Source organism: Prionailurus viverrinus, chromosome E2 (genome assembly GCF_022837055.1).
Source record: "Prionailurus viverrinus isolate Anna chromosome E2, UM_Priviv_1.0, whole genome shotgun sequence".
Taxonomy (NCBI): Eukaryota; Metazoa; Chordata; class Mammalia; order Carnivora; family Felidae; genus Prionailurus; species Prionailurus viverrinus.
The window spans coordinates 25,661,970-25,677,446 of NC_062575.1; the positions used below are offsets into that span (position 1 = coordinate 25,661,970).

The 15,477-nt window shown below is 35.5% G+C and overlaps 1 long non-coding RNA gene across 1 annotated transcript; it reads right to left on the reverse strand.

Annotated features, from left to right (window-relative positions):
* Nucleotides 1-3,200: 3,200 nt before the first annotated feature.
* LOC125153328 (uncharacterized) lies at nucleotides 3,201-14,907 on the reverse strand. The gene is made up of 3 exons (XR_007147460.1): nucleotides 14,791-14,907; nucleotides 5,090-5,385; nucleotides 3,201-3,303 (listed from the first exon to the last, which is right to left on the reverse strand). It is a non-coding gene; the product is annotated as an uncharacterized LOC125153328 (long non-coding RNA).
* Nucleotides 14,908-15,477: the final 570 nt, after the last annotated feature.

Sequence of the window (15,477 nt, forward strand, 5' to 3'; positions counted from 1 at the left end):
GTGGCCAGAGAACAATATGATGGCTCCATCCAGAGACTCCGATTTCCTTTCAAAAGCTGCTGAGATTTCAAAAGTTTGATCCACTGGAAGGAGAAAAATGGTTGACAGGTGGCAAAACAAACAAAAAAACTCTCCTATAAAACCTCTGGTTAGAGAAATATTTGTGCTTCACAGTGAGCTCATCGGAGAAAAATAAATATATAAATGAATAAATATATTATATTTCTTTATAGGGGAGAATACTGAAAATTCAATGAAATCAGTTTTGCACACCCTTTTTCTTTCTCCACACCAGCTCTCTATTATGGCAATTTTCCACAGAGATTTCAAAAGTATTAGGTTTATTGTTTCTGCTACTGCCTAAGACGACTGTCCATTAATAAATATATCTAAAATAACAGACATTTATTTTTGAGTCAATGCACATGTTTATACTTAGCTAATGTAAAAGGGGATTTACTCTTGGCCAGTTCTGTATAAAGTACATTCTCTATCAAAAAAATACGGTTTTCTTAGCCAACCAACTGCTCTGGAAAATTTGGGATATGCTTCTATGGCAGGGGGAGGGGGGGATTGAAGTAATTCAGTAAGAAAATTGTAACTAAAAGTTCCATTATTCAGTTCATATTAAAATTGAAATGAAATGAAAATATAATAAGACTCAAAATAAATTTGAAGTATGAATATAACATGAACTATTAGTAACAATAATATTTTTCCCTGCTAGAAAGTGAATAAATGGAATACATTTCTCATTCCATTTCTCTCTCAAGCACTTCTACATGTATTGTTCCGTGAGGGATTTTTATTGTCATTTATTTTCAAACTTCTGACCTTGGTTTCCTTGACTGCAAAATAAGGTTAATATTTCCTACCCCATTATACCTTTATGAGAATTACAAGAGAATTACATGTAAATTAAATACCATATAGCCTCGCATTTGGTAGGTGTTCATTAAAGTGTATTTCTATCAGGCCGCCTTTGTCTTAAGTACTATAAATTATGTATGGCATAATCCATAACCTTTTAGTCTTATTTAGAGTGGGGCAAAGAGAACCAACTGCTGTTTTATCATTTGAGAGAAAATGGCAAAACCTAAGAAAGAAAGTCTTCATTCTGAAAGCTTAAAGGCATCAATTGATTCATTTTTGTCAGCAATGTCCCTCTTTTTAAAGAGGATCAATACAGCAAGATGCAGGAGAGAATCTCTCTTCTGATCATCGATGAAGGGAAACGTTAGCTATACTTTTTAAACATATATGGCTAGCAGAGAGAAATAGGGAATGACACTTTAGGGTCCACAGTAGAGGAACAAAACGGAATGTTTGAGGGAAATGCAAAGGGACTATTAAGGGCGTCTCACAAATCAAGCCTTTGTTAGGTGTCTCTGTGACTGTGAAGCTGTCAGGATTTGTTTAGCTAATGACTCTCACTTGTTAAAATTTTAACCATGGCTCCTTTTGCCGCATTTCAAAAGACTCATAACATTCCTTTTAATATTTGTTTTCTGTTTGACAATATGATTTTACATGAGTATTTCTTATCACTTAACAATATAAGGGCAGTTATTCAACTCTCAGACCCTTCATCCTCCATTCTAGTTTAGCCATTTGTTCTTGTTCTAGCAGACAACTTCTGTGCTCTTCTCTTCTACTTGAAGTTCTAGACTTCTTCCAGGATAAGCAAAGCACGCAGGGACTGAGGAAGTAGACTGGATTTAATAAGACGGAACGTCAGGTGTCATTTTGGGGCACGTGGCCAAACTGTTGAAATAGTTGAACATTTATGGAAACACTCTGCTAAGAAATGTAGTTATATCACCTTATTCAATAGCCATTATAGTCCTGTGAGATAACAATTATTTTCATATTCATTTTGTGGACAAGAAAACTATGCCTTAACAAGGCTAAGTAATTTATTCAATGTACACTATTGGTATATTTCCAATAACCACTGGCTATTCTTTGAAAATAAGGGCTGTGAGACAACTTTATAAAGTTTCATGAAAAAAACCTGTAAAGCTTTTGGGTTTCCATTTTATAAATGAGAGTTAATTAATTTGCCTAAGTTTGCACAGCTAAGTAAGTGACACAAAAGGATTTGATCACAAACCTATACATTTGATCTTAAATCTACTCCATAGTTCTTGACTGTCATGTATCTCTTTTGGTATCTGCCTGTTAATGGGTATTGTAAATGATAGAAAAAATGATAACATTTTGTCCTTTCCCTCAACATGCTTAGAACATACCAGGAGAAGTGGCTTTGATATTAAAAAAAAAAAAGTCTAGAACCTAATGTATTTAGTGAGGATGGTCACCAGACAAAAACAGCAGAGAAACTATGAGATCAGATGAGAGAGGAGAGATTTGAAAAAACCTGGATGAGAAATGGGTAGGCCTCCAGCCATTCTCTTAAGTGGTAGGATTATGTAAGAAGATGTGTATCAGCAATTATGAAATAAATTCAGAGAATTGACAAGACAGCCATTCTAAGAGAATGAAGCTCTTCATCCATAGTGATACAACTTTAATACTTTAGTCTCCATCTATTAAGAGATTTAAATAATGTTGATAATGGTTGTTCTGAAATTTACCTTAGGCTTAAAAAGAAAAAAAAAAAGGTTTGTTGAAAAATTTTGGAATGAAAACGAAAATACCTGGGATGCTTTTTAATGTCTTTGATATTTTTAATTACCTGTAAGACCCTTTAAAATATTTGCATATTACATTCCCTTCAATATAGAAACTGCATTTGAAAAAAAATGTTAATAATATAATAACTCTAAGAAGTGCTGTATCGATGATCCCCTAGTTGTTAATAGGATTTTTACTTTCCTGGTTGTACTAACTTGGTATTTTTGAAAGAGTAAAATGTGGTGATTGTTCAGACCTCTTTAATCCCTGCCTCTTCTACTTACTCGCTTTGTCTGCAAACCTTTGGAAATTATTTCTTCACTTGCCAAAAAGAAGGTTTCACATTCTGAGGATTAGTGGATTCAGTGAAATGTATACATAGAAAGGAGCCCGGTTTCTAGTATCTAGAGACATTTAGCAAATGTTAGTTCTTTCTCGTTAGGCAAAATGCCTGCTATTATGCCTGGCAGTTATTGGGGATTCAAAACATATAGTCCTCCTAAGTCTCCCCCAAATTAATAGATAATAGTTAGCAGAGAAATACTTTCATGTTACATATGTGATTTCCATGCAAAGGTTGAAGCACTCTTGATTCTTCCCCTCTTCCTCCTCATCAGCATTATGATAAAGCCAAAGGAAGTTTCTGCTTTCTCTCCTTGCTGTCAGCTGTGAATTAGAAGAAACACTAGTTACAAACTGAACAAAACACATATCAGCAGTGAATAGTAAATAATGGAAGTTATCATTATAATTAAACACCCGCTCAGCCACAAAGTCACTGGTTTTAAGTTTAATGAATAAATGAGGCACTCTGCTAATATTTTACTTTAATTTTCTGGCAAGCACAAGATAAGGGTATCTTTTAAAACTTCATTGGATGGGGCACCTGGGTGGCTCATTTGGTTAAGCATCTGACTCTTGATTTCAGCTCCAGTTAGGACCTCATGGTTTCATGTGTTCAAGCCCCAAGTCATGCTCTACATTAACAGCATGAAGCCTGCTTGGGATTCTCTCTCTCCCTCTGTCTCTGCCCTTCCCCCACTCATACTGTCTCTCTCCACTCCACCTCAAAATAAATAAACTTAAAAAAAAATAAAACTTCATTGGAGAAGAGTGAATTTTCAGCATATTTATCTCAAGGAAAGAAAGATAAAACAATTTAGAGAACAAAATTTATACATAGGGGAAGAAGGACCTGTGATGAAAAAGAAAATATGGCACCAAAAATATTGATGACCTGGAAATCCACTAGTTGTTGTTATATAGTAAAGTTTTAAGGAGAGAGAAAATGACTCAGATGTCATTTGATATTGTTTGTGCTGCTTGATGGACTTCTTTGTAAGAGAATCATGTAATTCTCAAAATATGCATGTGAGTTTATCTTGCCGGTTTTAAGTGTCTTAAGGGTAAGATGAAAGAACAAAAGAAACATAAATGGAGAAGAAATACCTACTTGGTTCCAGGCACTTTGTATCAATGATCATTACATGAGGTAAATACACTTGAAAGAAGTGACTCAGAGCTATTTGACAAATTACTCAAGATCACAGTGTTAATTCATGAGGACTAAGGGTTAACACCTAGGTAAGTTTCACTAAATCCATGGTTTTCCATGGTACGCTTTGCCTCCAAGAAAAAGATCTGGTCTGTGGCTCCAGGGTGGCTCAGTTGGTTAAGCGGCTGATTTCAGCTCAGGTCATGATCTCACAGCTCTAAGGTTTGGGAGTTAAGAGCCCCATGTTGGGCTCTGTGCTGACAGCTCAGAGCATGGGGCCTGCTTCAGATTCCGTCTTCCTCTCTCTCTGCCCCTCCCCTGCTCGGACTCTGACTCTCTCTCTCTCTCTCAAAAATAAACATTTAAAAAAAAAAAAGACCTGGTCTGATTTGCCATTGGTTCACCATTTCGCCTTTTTCTCTTAAGAAGGTCTAAGTGCTTACATCACAGAAATTAAACACTAACTATAGATGCACATAAGAGGGCACTCCCAAACAGATCTCCAATATCCACTCAACAAATGTACCAGTCAAATAGGATACCTGTAAGTCTGGAGAAAAAAAAAATAGTGTAGAAGAGCAAGAGGACACTGTCAATTCAAATGCTGTCCCGGAGGGAGAGAGTAAAGGACAAGTTTGCCTGGCCAAGAGTTAAAACTCCATTGGGATAGAAGCATCTCATTAAAGGTCCCTGACACGGCTGCACATTCAGCTCACATCACAAACCTCTTCAAGCCAAGTTCTGAGAACCTGGCTTCTGTCTAACTTGATTATATTGCTGTTAGGGCAAATGTGAAAGTCACTTCTCTAGGTAAACAGTCATTTCTTTTGTCCTTTTCATTTGCACATAGGCTTTCGTGAGCCCTTCTACTGAAATCAGTACTCCTGGGCGTGATCTACATTGTATTAAATTAAAGCTGGAATCCTGCGCCTTCAAGATGGAAGGCGTGAGACTTACCTACGGTTAAAGAAAACACCACATAATTTTATTCTTTACCCTTCCATAGGTGAAAAGTCTATCAGGTACTCCTCTTATTCAGATGGATCCAAAAAGCTTCTGATCTGATAAGTCTGCGGCAATGTTATTGGAGCAATAGAGCCCACATTTATCATCATGTTATTTAGCAGATTGCAGCTGGATACTTGTCATCCCCTTATCTCAATCTCATGCTTTGTGTAATTTTAGTTTAGTGTGGTTTAGTTTTGATTCGAAGTCAGCTTGTCCACGACGGCCTAGCTGCAGTCTGAAGTCCCCTAAGAAGTGGGGTGGGGAAGGAGAAAGTAGAGAAATAGCATTTCAAATACAGTCTCATAATTAAAGATGGTTTTTTCTTCTCAAAAAGAAAATACAGTTTGGGAGCCACTGAATTACTACATTGATCTATTCTAGATATCAAGGAAATACATTACATTGCATAATATATCATATCATACCTATGGTTTTATATTAGATTGTATTTTGGTCCAGATGATTTTTCAGGCACAGGGCCACACTCTTCTCTCCACTCTCTCTGCTAGTTTTAAACAGAGTTATAATTCACATATAACATTATATTTTAGGTATACAACATCATGATACGATATTTGTATCCATGGTAAAATGATCATCATAAGAAGTCTAGTTAATAACATCTACCACTTTATACAGTTACAAAAATATTTTCTTTCTTGTGATGAAAACTTGCATGATCTACACTCTTAGCAACTTTCAAACACTATGAACTATACTCAGCAAGCTGTACATTAATCCCCATGACTTATTTATTTTCTAATCTTCTCTTTTTAGGTAAGAATTTTCTTATAAAATATAAGGCATTATATACCCAGTTTTGATACACATACAAACTTATTTTGGGGGTCAGTACTTAATACAATGTCAGGGGCACCTGGGTGGCTCAGTCAGTTAAGTCACTTCAGCCCAGGTCATGATCTTGCGGTCAGTGGGTTCGAGCCCTGCGTCCAGCTCCATACTGACAGAGCTCGTAGCCTACTTCAGATTCTGTGTCTCCCTCTCTCTGTGCCCCTACCCCGCTTGCGCTCTGTCTCTCTCTCAAAAATAAATAGACATTAAAAAGTTTTAATACAATGTCATAACCTGCTAAAGTCTATTAAAATATATGCTTTCATTGTTATTGGTATAAAACAGTGTTGGTATGATATTGTGACTAATATTTTGCATTAAATATGTTTTTATTATGAAATTATTATTGTACACAAAATCAGTGCCCCTCCCAGGTGCAAGCCATGTAGGAGATGGCATTTGACACAACCCATGAATGATGTGAACAATTTCAATTAGTGCTGCTTTCAGAACAACTGAAAACTGGCTGGTATTGCAGTTGCTATTAAGGGCCTGGCTGCTCCGGGAATTTTTTTTAAATGTTAATGTAGCAACAAAATTGCCACTTATCTACAGTATGTAAATATGAATGCATAGCATCAATATCACCACAATGCTGCTGGACTTATTTTTCCAGGAATAGACACACTGTCAGTTTTAGATTAATTTTAATAGGAATTAATGGCTCCTTAAATAAATTGTTGATGACAAGCAACACTTTCGGAATCAAGTATTCTCAGATCGGTGTCTGTAACTTGGAGCGACATCTGTATATATTTATACCAATAGCTCATTAACTGACTCATATTTTATTTAAAGAGTCAGCTTTATGGCATATTGAGGATTTTTTAAAAAAATATATTGAATACTACTACAGGCAAGACACTATACTAGGTACTTGACATCCTTTCAGTCAAATTCCTTAGTATCTGTGTGCAACAGAAACTACTGTCCTTGTTTGTATTAAAAAAAATGAAGGAGAGCAAAGGCTCACGTGTCACTGCAGGACACAGTCGAGGTGGTCAGCAATGGGAAACCTATTTCAGAAGTAACTATTATTTGTTGTTTCTCTGTTATATGCCAAGTGCTTCATAAGGGGCCTATCATTCAATGTCCCTAACCCTGCACACAGAGATATGTTTTTCATTAAAAGGTATTCACCTCTGACTCCTTTTTTATACATAGAAGAATCATCAGACAATTATCATCGTGTGATTTTATGTTGCATTATGATAACCTGGCAATGTGGCGAGGGTGTGTGTGTGTGGGGGGGGGGAAGAATGCCACCCTGTTTTTACAGAGATATCTTTTGAGTTATTAACATTCATGATTTTTATAGCTGATCACAACTCAACATTTGAAAACTTTGTATCCTTGGAGTGGTATATCATAAACAGACATTTCGGAAGGTCCCTCTAGGCACACAAGAGTGCTTCTAGTGAAGTGAATGCAACTGTATTTGCATGTATCCTAAATATCTCTAATTTAACTGACAGAAAAATTGTCAAGGCAGATGTAAAGTCAACCATGCACTGGTTGGTGATGATGGCCTCTGTCAGATATATGCTCCTAATTCACAGACTCCATCCCTGAGAATTTATTTTTAATTTTTGTTGTGTTGTTTTACAAAATTTCAAATTCTAGGCCCTGGGCTAAGAAAATAAATGTGTCCTGTTTATGCTTAGGCAGCCAATTCCAACATCCTTCATGGGTGGCATGGATAGTGCCTCAACCAGAGTCCCAGGCATGGCAGTCAGGCATCACACTGAACTTGAATTACAGTTCCAGTGGTAAAAGCTCAGAGCTTTATCCACTTAGCAATCGTCTTTGTTCTATTCATTCCACTTTATTAAGTATGGTGAAAGTTTTATATCCCTGATGTCTTGTTTCCTTTCCTCTCTACCAACCAGACCATCGACCATATACAGACTGACTTACACACATATGTATACACACCAGCATGCAAACCTCCTCCATTTAAGCTAAAGATGTTCATGCATGCAAGGCTTTTTTTTTTTTTAATTAAATCTCTAGTGCTATCACAGCCAGAGAATATTCTTAGTCTCTCTAAAATGAAAGAATGAGTCCACTACTTTGGGAAAAGAGGGAAGTTTTTTAGACCTTTGGGTTGAGCCTCAAGCTAACATTTTGTTAGTATTGTGGCAGGAGAGTGACATGTACACTGTACAAATTATCTTATGGAATATTCAAAAATTACTTTTGAAAGTTGTATTAAAATTCTTCTTTACAAAGAGGAGACTTTTCTTTTTTTTTTTGTAGAAGTTAAGAAAGTTAAATAATCACTACATCTTGAGTAATGGTGGACCTGGAATCTGAATATACTTTGAGGTTACTCCAAAAACACACCTTTTGATTTAATGCAGCACTTTGGGAAGATGATAAACATAAAATAAATTGAAGTGTAAAAAAAAATGAAAAGAAGAAGATTGTTCTTTAATTCCCCAGAGCTCAAATACTCTTATTCAGAGTAGGTGGCAATACATCCAGTAGTTCAGACTCTAGAAGGAGAAACTGATGATTATTTAGAGACACAAGGCCCCATCATTATCTTTGTAGTCACGTTATTCTTACACTTTATATACTTTGTGTGCGTGTTGTGAAGTCAATTTCACACACAGAGATAATGAATTATCTAACAGATAATGATTTCAAATGTTCTGGATGTTCATTGCTCCTCGAGATCAGTTCTCTCCCTGATCTGCTCATCCTTCAGGCCTGGCATATGTGGATTGTACTGACGAGGCCTCCTTGCCCTCTGGAGTCCCACTGGACACATCCAATGGGAGGACCTGGCTGGTGATGAGAAGGTGGGAAGAGATGGAGATCATGGTATTTATAGTCTTGGCTCCCTCCCTGCTGGATCTAGGTTTAGAAGTCTGTATTTGACCCACTTTGGGTGGTCCCTCTGCTATAGTTACGGCAATTCCCAGGTTACAATAATTTGTCCTTAGACCACAGGACAAGGAATGGCAATGCCTTCTGTTATTTCTAAATCCAGAAGATCTTCTGTACTTTGTTCATTTCCTAAAATCTTAGTGACACTTTTGTAAAAGTCCTGTCATTCAATTCTCTTTATTGCTTTTGAATATGTTATCTTCCCCCACCTCCTCCCCTGCCCCCACCCTGGGATCCTGATACAATTATTACAGAAGACCTTAGATGAAGTTGAAGAGAAAATGCTGAGATTCTTACATTCCTACTAAAACCCTATAACAAAAAATATAGATGAGGTGATCACCACTGAAGGAATGCTTCTTGAAAATTATTCTATACAGTACTTTCCCTCTAATCATAAATATATATGCAAATACAATATACATGCATGTTGCTCTCAAAAGCATGGGTTTTTTTGAAAGTTTAATTAATCTATATAGAAATTTGGGTGACCTGGGTGGCTCAGTTGGTTAAATGTCCGACTTCAGCTCAGGTCATGATCTCACAGTTCATGAGTTCGAGCCCTGCGCTGGGCTCTGTGCTGACAGCTCTGAGCCAGGAACCTGTTTTGGATTCTGTGTCTCCATCTCTCTCTGCCCCTCCTCACTCACCCTCTGTCTCTCTCTCCTTCAAAAATAAACAAACATTAAAAAATTTTTTTAACCTATATAGAAATTTCCCTCAAATAAATATTTGTAATCCTAATAAATAACCAATTTCACATTTGTCCTAATACATATACAACATGGTATTGTGTTAAAAATAGAGTCCATCTGGGGCGTCTGGGTGGCTCATTTGGTTGAGCGTCTGACTTCAGCTCAGGTCATGATCTCACAGTTTGTGGGTTCGAGCCCCGCGTTGGGCTCTGTGCTGACAGCTCAGAGCCTGGGGTCTGCTTCGGATTCTGTGTCTCCCTTACTCTCTGCCCCTGCTCTGCTCATTCTCTGTCTCTCTCAAAAATAAACATTAAAAAAATTTAATAAAAAATTAAAAAAAAATAGAGTCCAGCAAATAAAAATAATATTAGAAAGGTTGCAAATATTACTTGCATCTCTTAGGGAATATTAAAGGAGATCCCATTTACATCCCAAAGCAGCACTTCTTCATATACTTAAAAAAATTTTTTTTCATGTTTATTTATTTTTGAGACAGAGAGAGAAAGGGGGGAGCAGGGAGGGGCAGAGAGAGAGGAAGACACAGAGTCTGAAACAGTCTCCAGGCTCTGAGCTGTCAGCACAGAGCCCGACATGGGGCTACAACTCACGAGCCTTTGAGACATGAGATCATGACCTGAGCCGAAGCTGGCCACTTAACTGACTGAGCCACTAAGGCACCCCTTCATATAATTTTTTTACACTCAAATTCTCTCTCTATCCGGCACTGCTCAAGCCACTCACTTGCTTAGACAGTTATTCAACATATAAAATTTTCCTTGAAATTCCACCTATGCAGACCTGATCTTTTTCTATCCCTGTTTCTTCCTGCTTCTCTATTATCATCTCTCCCTCTCTTTCACATAATTCATACATGTTATCAATTCCAAATTTTATCACTCAAAATCATACCCACTGATAGAACTCATTTAAATGGGTAGAGGAAGGAGAAAGATGACTGGAAAAAGGCGGGGTTTTTTTGTTTGTTTGTTTTTTAACTTCCTTTTCTAGCAGAAAGTGTGCTATTATGTCAGGAGAGAGTGTATGTTGAACAAACATTTCTATGTGATTTCTGTTTTTTTTTAATGTTTATTTATTTTTGAGAGAGAGAGTGTATGCAAGCAGTGGAGGGGCAGAGAGAGAAGGAGACTGAGGATCCGAAGTGGGCTCTGTGCTAACAGCAGAAAGCCCCATGCAGTGTGCAAATTCAAAAACTGTGAGATTATGACCTGGGCCAAAGTCAGAGGCTTAACCATCTGAACCACCCAGGTGCCCCATAGGTTCATGGTATCCACAGAGACAGTGAATATCCAGCATGGAAATGCTACAGACTGAGAAAATAATAGGTCTCAATTTAAAACCAACAAGAAAAGTAATAAATAAATAAATAAATAAATAAATAAATCAAAAACAAAAGTGGAAAGTAGAGAAGAAAAATCTGTATTTGAAAAACTAAGATATAGCTATGGCTGACATTCTGATAAATGTGTCCAATAAACAGTCATATATATTCTATATATCTGCATATTATGTATGCATATATAAGTTTTACATTGACCTGTTATTTATTTATTTATTTATTTATTTATTTATTTATTTAAACTCCGTGTGTGTGTGTTTTAAGTAATCACTTTGCCCAACGTGGAGCTTGAACTCACAACCCCAAGATCAAGTGTTGCATACTCCACCAACTGAGCCAACCAGGTGCCCCGCACTGACCTGTTATTTTAAATGCTTCAAAATGAGATTTTTAATTGTTTTAAAACATTCTGCTATAAGGCCTATTGTAATTTATTTGCCAATTTCCCTCCTAGACATGTATGTTATTTCAATTTTTAAATACTATATCTGTTACTAAAATCAAACATTTATTCATATATATGATCAGTTCTCTGATAGATTAGTAGACAAAGATATAGTGGTTCAAATATTAGAATATTTTAAGTCTTACGATTTGCATTGCCAAAGGGATTTATTTCTAGAGAGATGGAATCAATTCACATTTCTACCAGCAACATGTTAGTGAGGCTGTTTCTCCATAAAATCTCCAGTCATTTATCAGGTGTTAGTTAAATAAGGAAGAAATGGCATATTGTTGTTTTCATTTGCATCAGTACAAAGTTTATTATGTATTTCACAAGCTTATTGACCATTTAGAAATTCTTCCATTAATATCCTTTGTTTATTCCACTACTGGAAAAATTTTTATTAAACTTTATGATGCTTCAAATTAGGGCATTATTTCTTTGACATAATTTTTACATTTTTACATTTCTGTGGTTTCCTGTCAATACAAGGTTTTTTTAGCATTTAGCTTTCTACCCAAATATGTTTCCTAATAATTTCATCATAACTATTATAAATTACTATTAATGTCCCCAAATGTGTGTGTTTATCTGTATTTGTTTTCACAGATGTCATCTTTTTCACATATAAACTTTTTATTAATTAAACACTGTTGATACATAATATGAAAGAGCAATATAACTTGATGTCTAACTCACCCCTAAGTTGTAGAATTTTTTTAATATCCTTTACTGGGTTATCTATCAATATTCCCACTGATTGTGATAGATCCTACCCTGTTTGTCTGTTTTTTAATATATGTTTCTGTATCTTCCAAATAGGCTGAAGTTCTACTTGTTTTGTTCTATTGATCAGTTAGGTTACATGCATTATGTCTCAATTTTCTAAATCATTTCCACTTTATAGTATGTTTTTATAGCTGATAGGAAAACAATCTTTAGTCTTTTTGTTCACAAAATCCTCAATATTTCTGTTAAAAAGACTATTTTTTGTAATACTTTTATTAATTTCCAAAGGTTTCCAAAGACTGAGATTTTCAAGTTTCTACAAATTAATACATACATATACATTATATATTATATATATGTATATATAATTATATTTATACATATGTAAATATATGTTGTGTGTGTGTGTGTGTATACTAATGATGCTGGGTATTCCCCTACAGATAGATTCAAGTTTTTTCCACTTCTTCATGTATTCTGTTCAATCTCTTGTAAAGTCTGAAACAATTTTAACACATATTCTGCTATTCAGTTTTTGTTCAGGATTATTCTTAGATAATTCACGTGATTGATATTCTGGATATTTTTCATTGCATTGTATACTAATTAGGCAGAAAAATAGAAATTTTTTTTAATTGAACTTATCCCTGATTAATTTACCAAACAAAAATCTATTTGAAAATAATTAAATATTCCTTTGAAGAATGTCACCTGTAATTATTTTTTGAGTATTATCACCCATATTTTCTAGCATAAAACATAATTCCTGTACAAAAACAGAATTCAGAATGATTAAATACACAACTCAACAGACAAATGACTGAGTGCATGAATGAATTCTACATTTTGTTAAAATGGTCAGAATTTCCAAAATACTATTAAAGATAGTATCCTAACCCTTATTGCTTTAGTTTTCCATTTTATTTTATTTTATTATTTTTTTCAAAGTTTCTTTATTTTGAGACAGAGAGAGAAAGAAACAGCAATAAAGGGGCAGAGAGCGAGGAACAAGAATCCCAAGCAGGCTGTGCACTGTCAGTGCAAGGCCCGACGTGGGGCTCGATCTCACAAACGGTGAGATGGTGACCTGAACCAAAATCAAGAGTGGTATGCTTAACCTACTGAGCCACCCAAGTGCCCCAAAGTAATGTCTCTTTGGTGATGGAGTACCTTCAAATACTGCATTCAGTTTCTGGAGTTTGCAAACCTCCTGAAACACGTTAATATATAACATGCATATATGCTTTACCCTGTTAACAAAAAAAAAGAGGTTTTAAAAAGAAATAAATTTAGCAAAGGAAACCTATTTTCCCCCAATCATTAAAATTCCAGGATATATTTTATTACCCTAAGTATTATTTTGGCTATTGGTTTAAGATTAACCTTATTTATCCTTTTATAAATGAAATCTAAGGGAAAAATTACTATTTTGTGAGAAAGGAAAATTGACTTTATAGATCACATCATATTATTCCATCAATTACTTTGTTTATTTACCAATGAACTATTGATTTTCTCTAATATATTAATAAATTAATATTAAGATAATGCTATATTCCTGCATTCATGTTCCTTAATTATGTAGGGTCAATACTTTAACAGTATAATTGTAATAAATGTTCTGGTGTTTGATTTGGTACTTTTACAACTCTATAATTAAAATTGTTCTAAGAGTTTTTGTTGGTTTTATTTTCATACTAGTCATGTTAAAGTCATAAATTATAGACAAGTAGATACAATCACTTGTAATTTTATATAACATGGTGATTATAACTTCATTGTTTGAAACTCACAAATGTTTCAAGCCTTCAGCTTGGTTTCACAGTGTTTCTTAGATAGTCTATTAAAATTTCCTTTTTTAATTTTCATATCTTTTGTTCCATTTTTTGCATTAATCTCTGGTGTCCCCCTGAGTATTGTCCTACTTGAATATTATTTCCTTCTAACCATTCATTTGGATTGTCTGCAACGTCAAAAGTCTAATCTAGGGTCTTAATGTATCAGAGGTGAAGTCAGAGGATCATTTGAGCTCCCTCTACAGGAACAACAGCACAGTCACCCTTCAACAGCACTGCGATATACTGCTTATTTACTTAAAGGGGGAAAAAAGTCACTGATTTCCAAGTACCTCATATTGCTTATTATTAATGCACTATACTTTGGTAGCTTTTTTTCCCCCTGAAAACCATTCCTTTAAATGCTTGTATCCTATTTCTCTGGAACTTGTGATGCAGCCCTCAGGTATCTGACCCAGTATGGAATATGAGTCCTTCCCTCTTACATGATTGAAGAAAAATGTTTTCCCTTTTCTTTGGGATTATTTAACCAGGAGGAGGGTGGAACTCTAGAGGTGACAGTAGCCATCTTTTCTGGCATAAGGAGAAAGATGATCTGCAGGATGAAGTCAGTAAGAGAGAAACAATGATAAGAAATAGATGGAGACAGAGTCACCTGGTGGCTCAGTTAGTTAAGCCTCTGACTCTTGATTTCAGTTCAGGTCATGACCTCATGGTTCATGAGAGTCCATATGAGGCTCTGTGCTGACAATGGAGAGCCTGCTTGGGATTCTCTCTCTCCCTCTCATTCTACCCCTCCCCTGCTCTTGCTCTCCCTCTGTCAAAAATACATAAATAAACTTAAAAAAATAGATGGAGACAAAAATCTTTGAGATACTCACTTCAGTTCCTGGGGCTCCAGTTTCTTCAGCTCATGCTTGGATTCTGTGTTATTTTTTTTCTTTCCAGTTTCTTCTCAGGTACAGAAGTCCATGCATTTTCATATGGCTTAAACTTGGATAAGTTGGATAGTAGCTACTTGAAATCAAAGAGTCCTAACTTTTGTCAGACATCTTTTAAATGCCCTGTTAATAGATATTGATACAAATTATACAAATTCATAGTGACCTCACTGATTTCTTCTTTGTGTAATTAACCTCTCCCTAATTTTTGAATATTGAGATCATCCTTCATCTTCAAGTTTATCATCTTATTCATTCTCCAAGGTTACTTAGAGATTTGTAAGAGTATCATCTAGATGTCCAAAAAAAAAAAACCTTTTCCCACCCAAAGCAGAGTGATGATATTGAAATTTGGTGAAGAGCACTTAAATAAGTTAATAATAAACAGACCGGCAAGGAAACTTTCTCAAACACCTATAAGGCAATACCTGCTATACTCTCCTCCTGGCTCGTCTTCTCCCTCACTCCTGCCATACCCATTTCTATTATCCTTTCGATCTGCCCCCAAATTCTGCGATTTGCAATTTTACTGCACATTTTTACTTAAATAAAATGTTTGGCAAGTGTTTATTTTTTCAATCTGTATTTAAATTCCAGTTAGTTAACATACAGCATAGTATTAGTTTC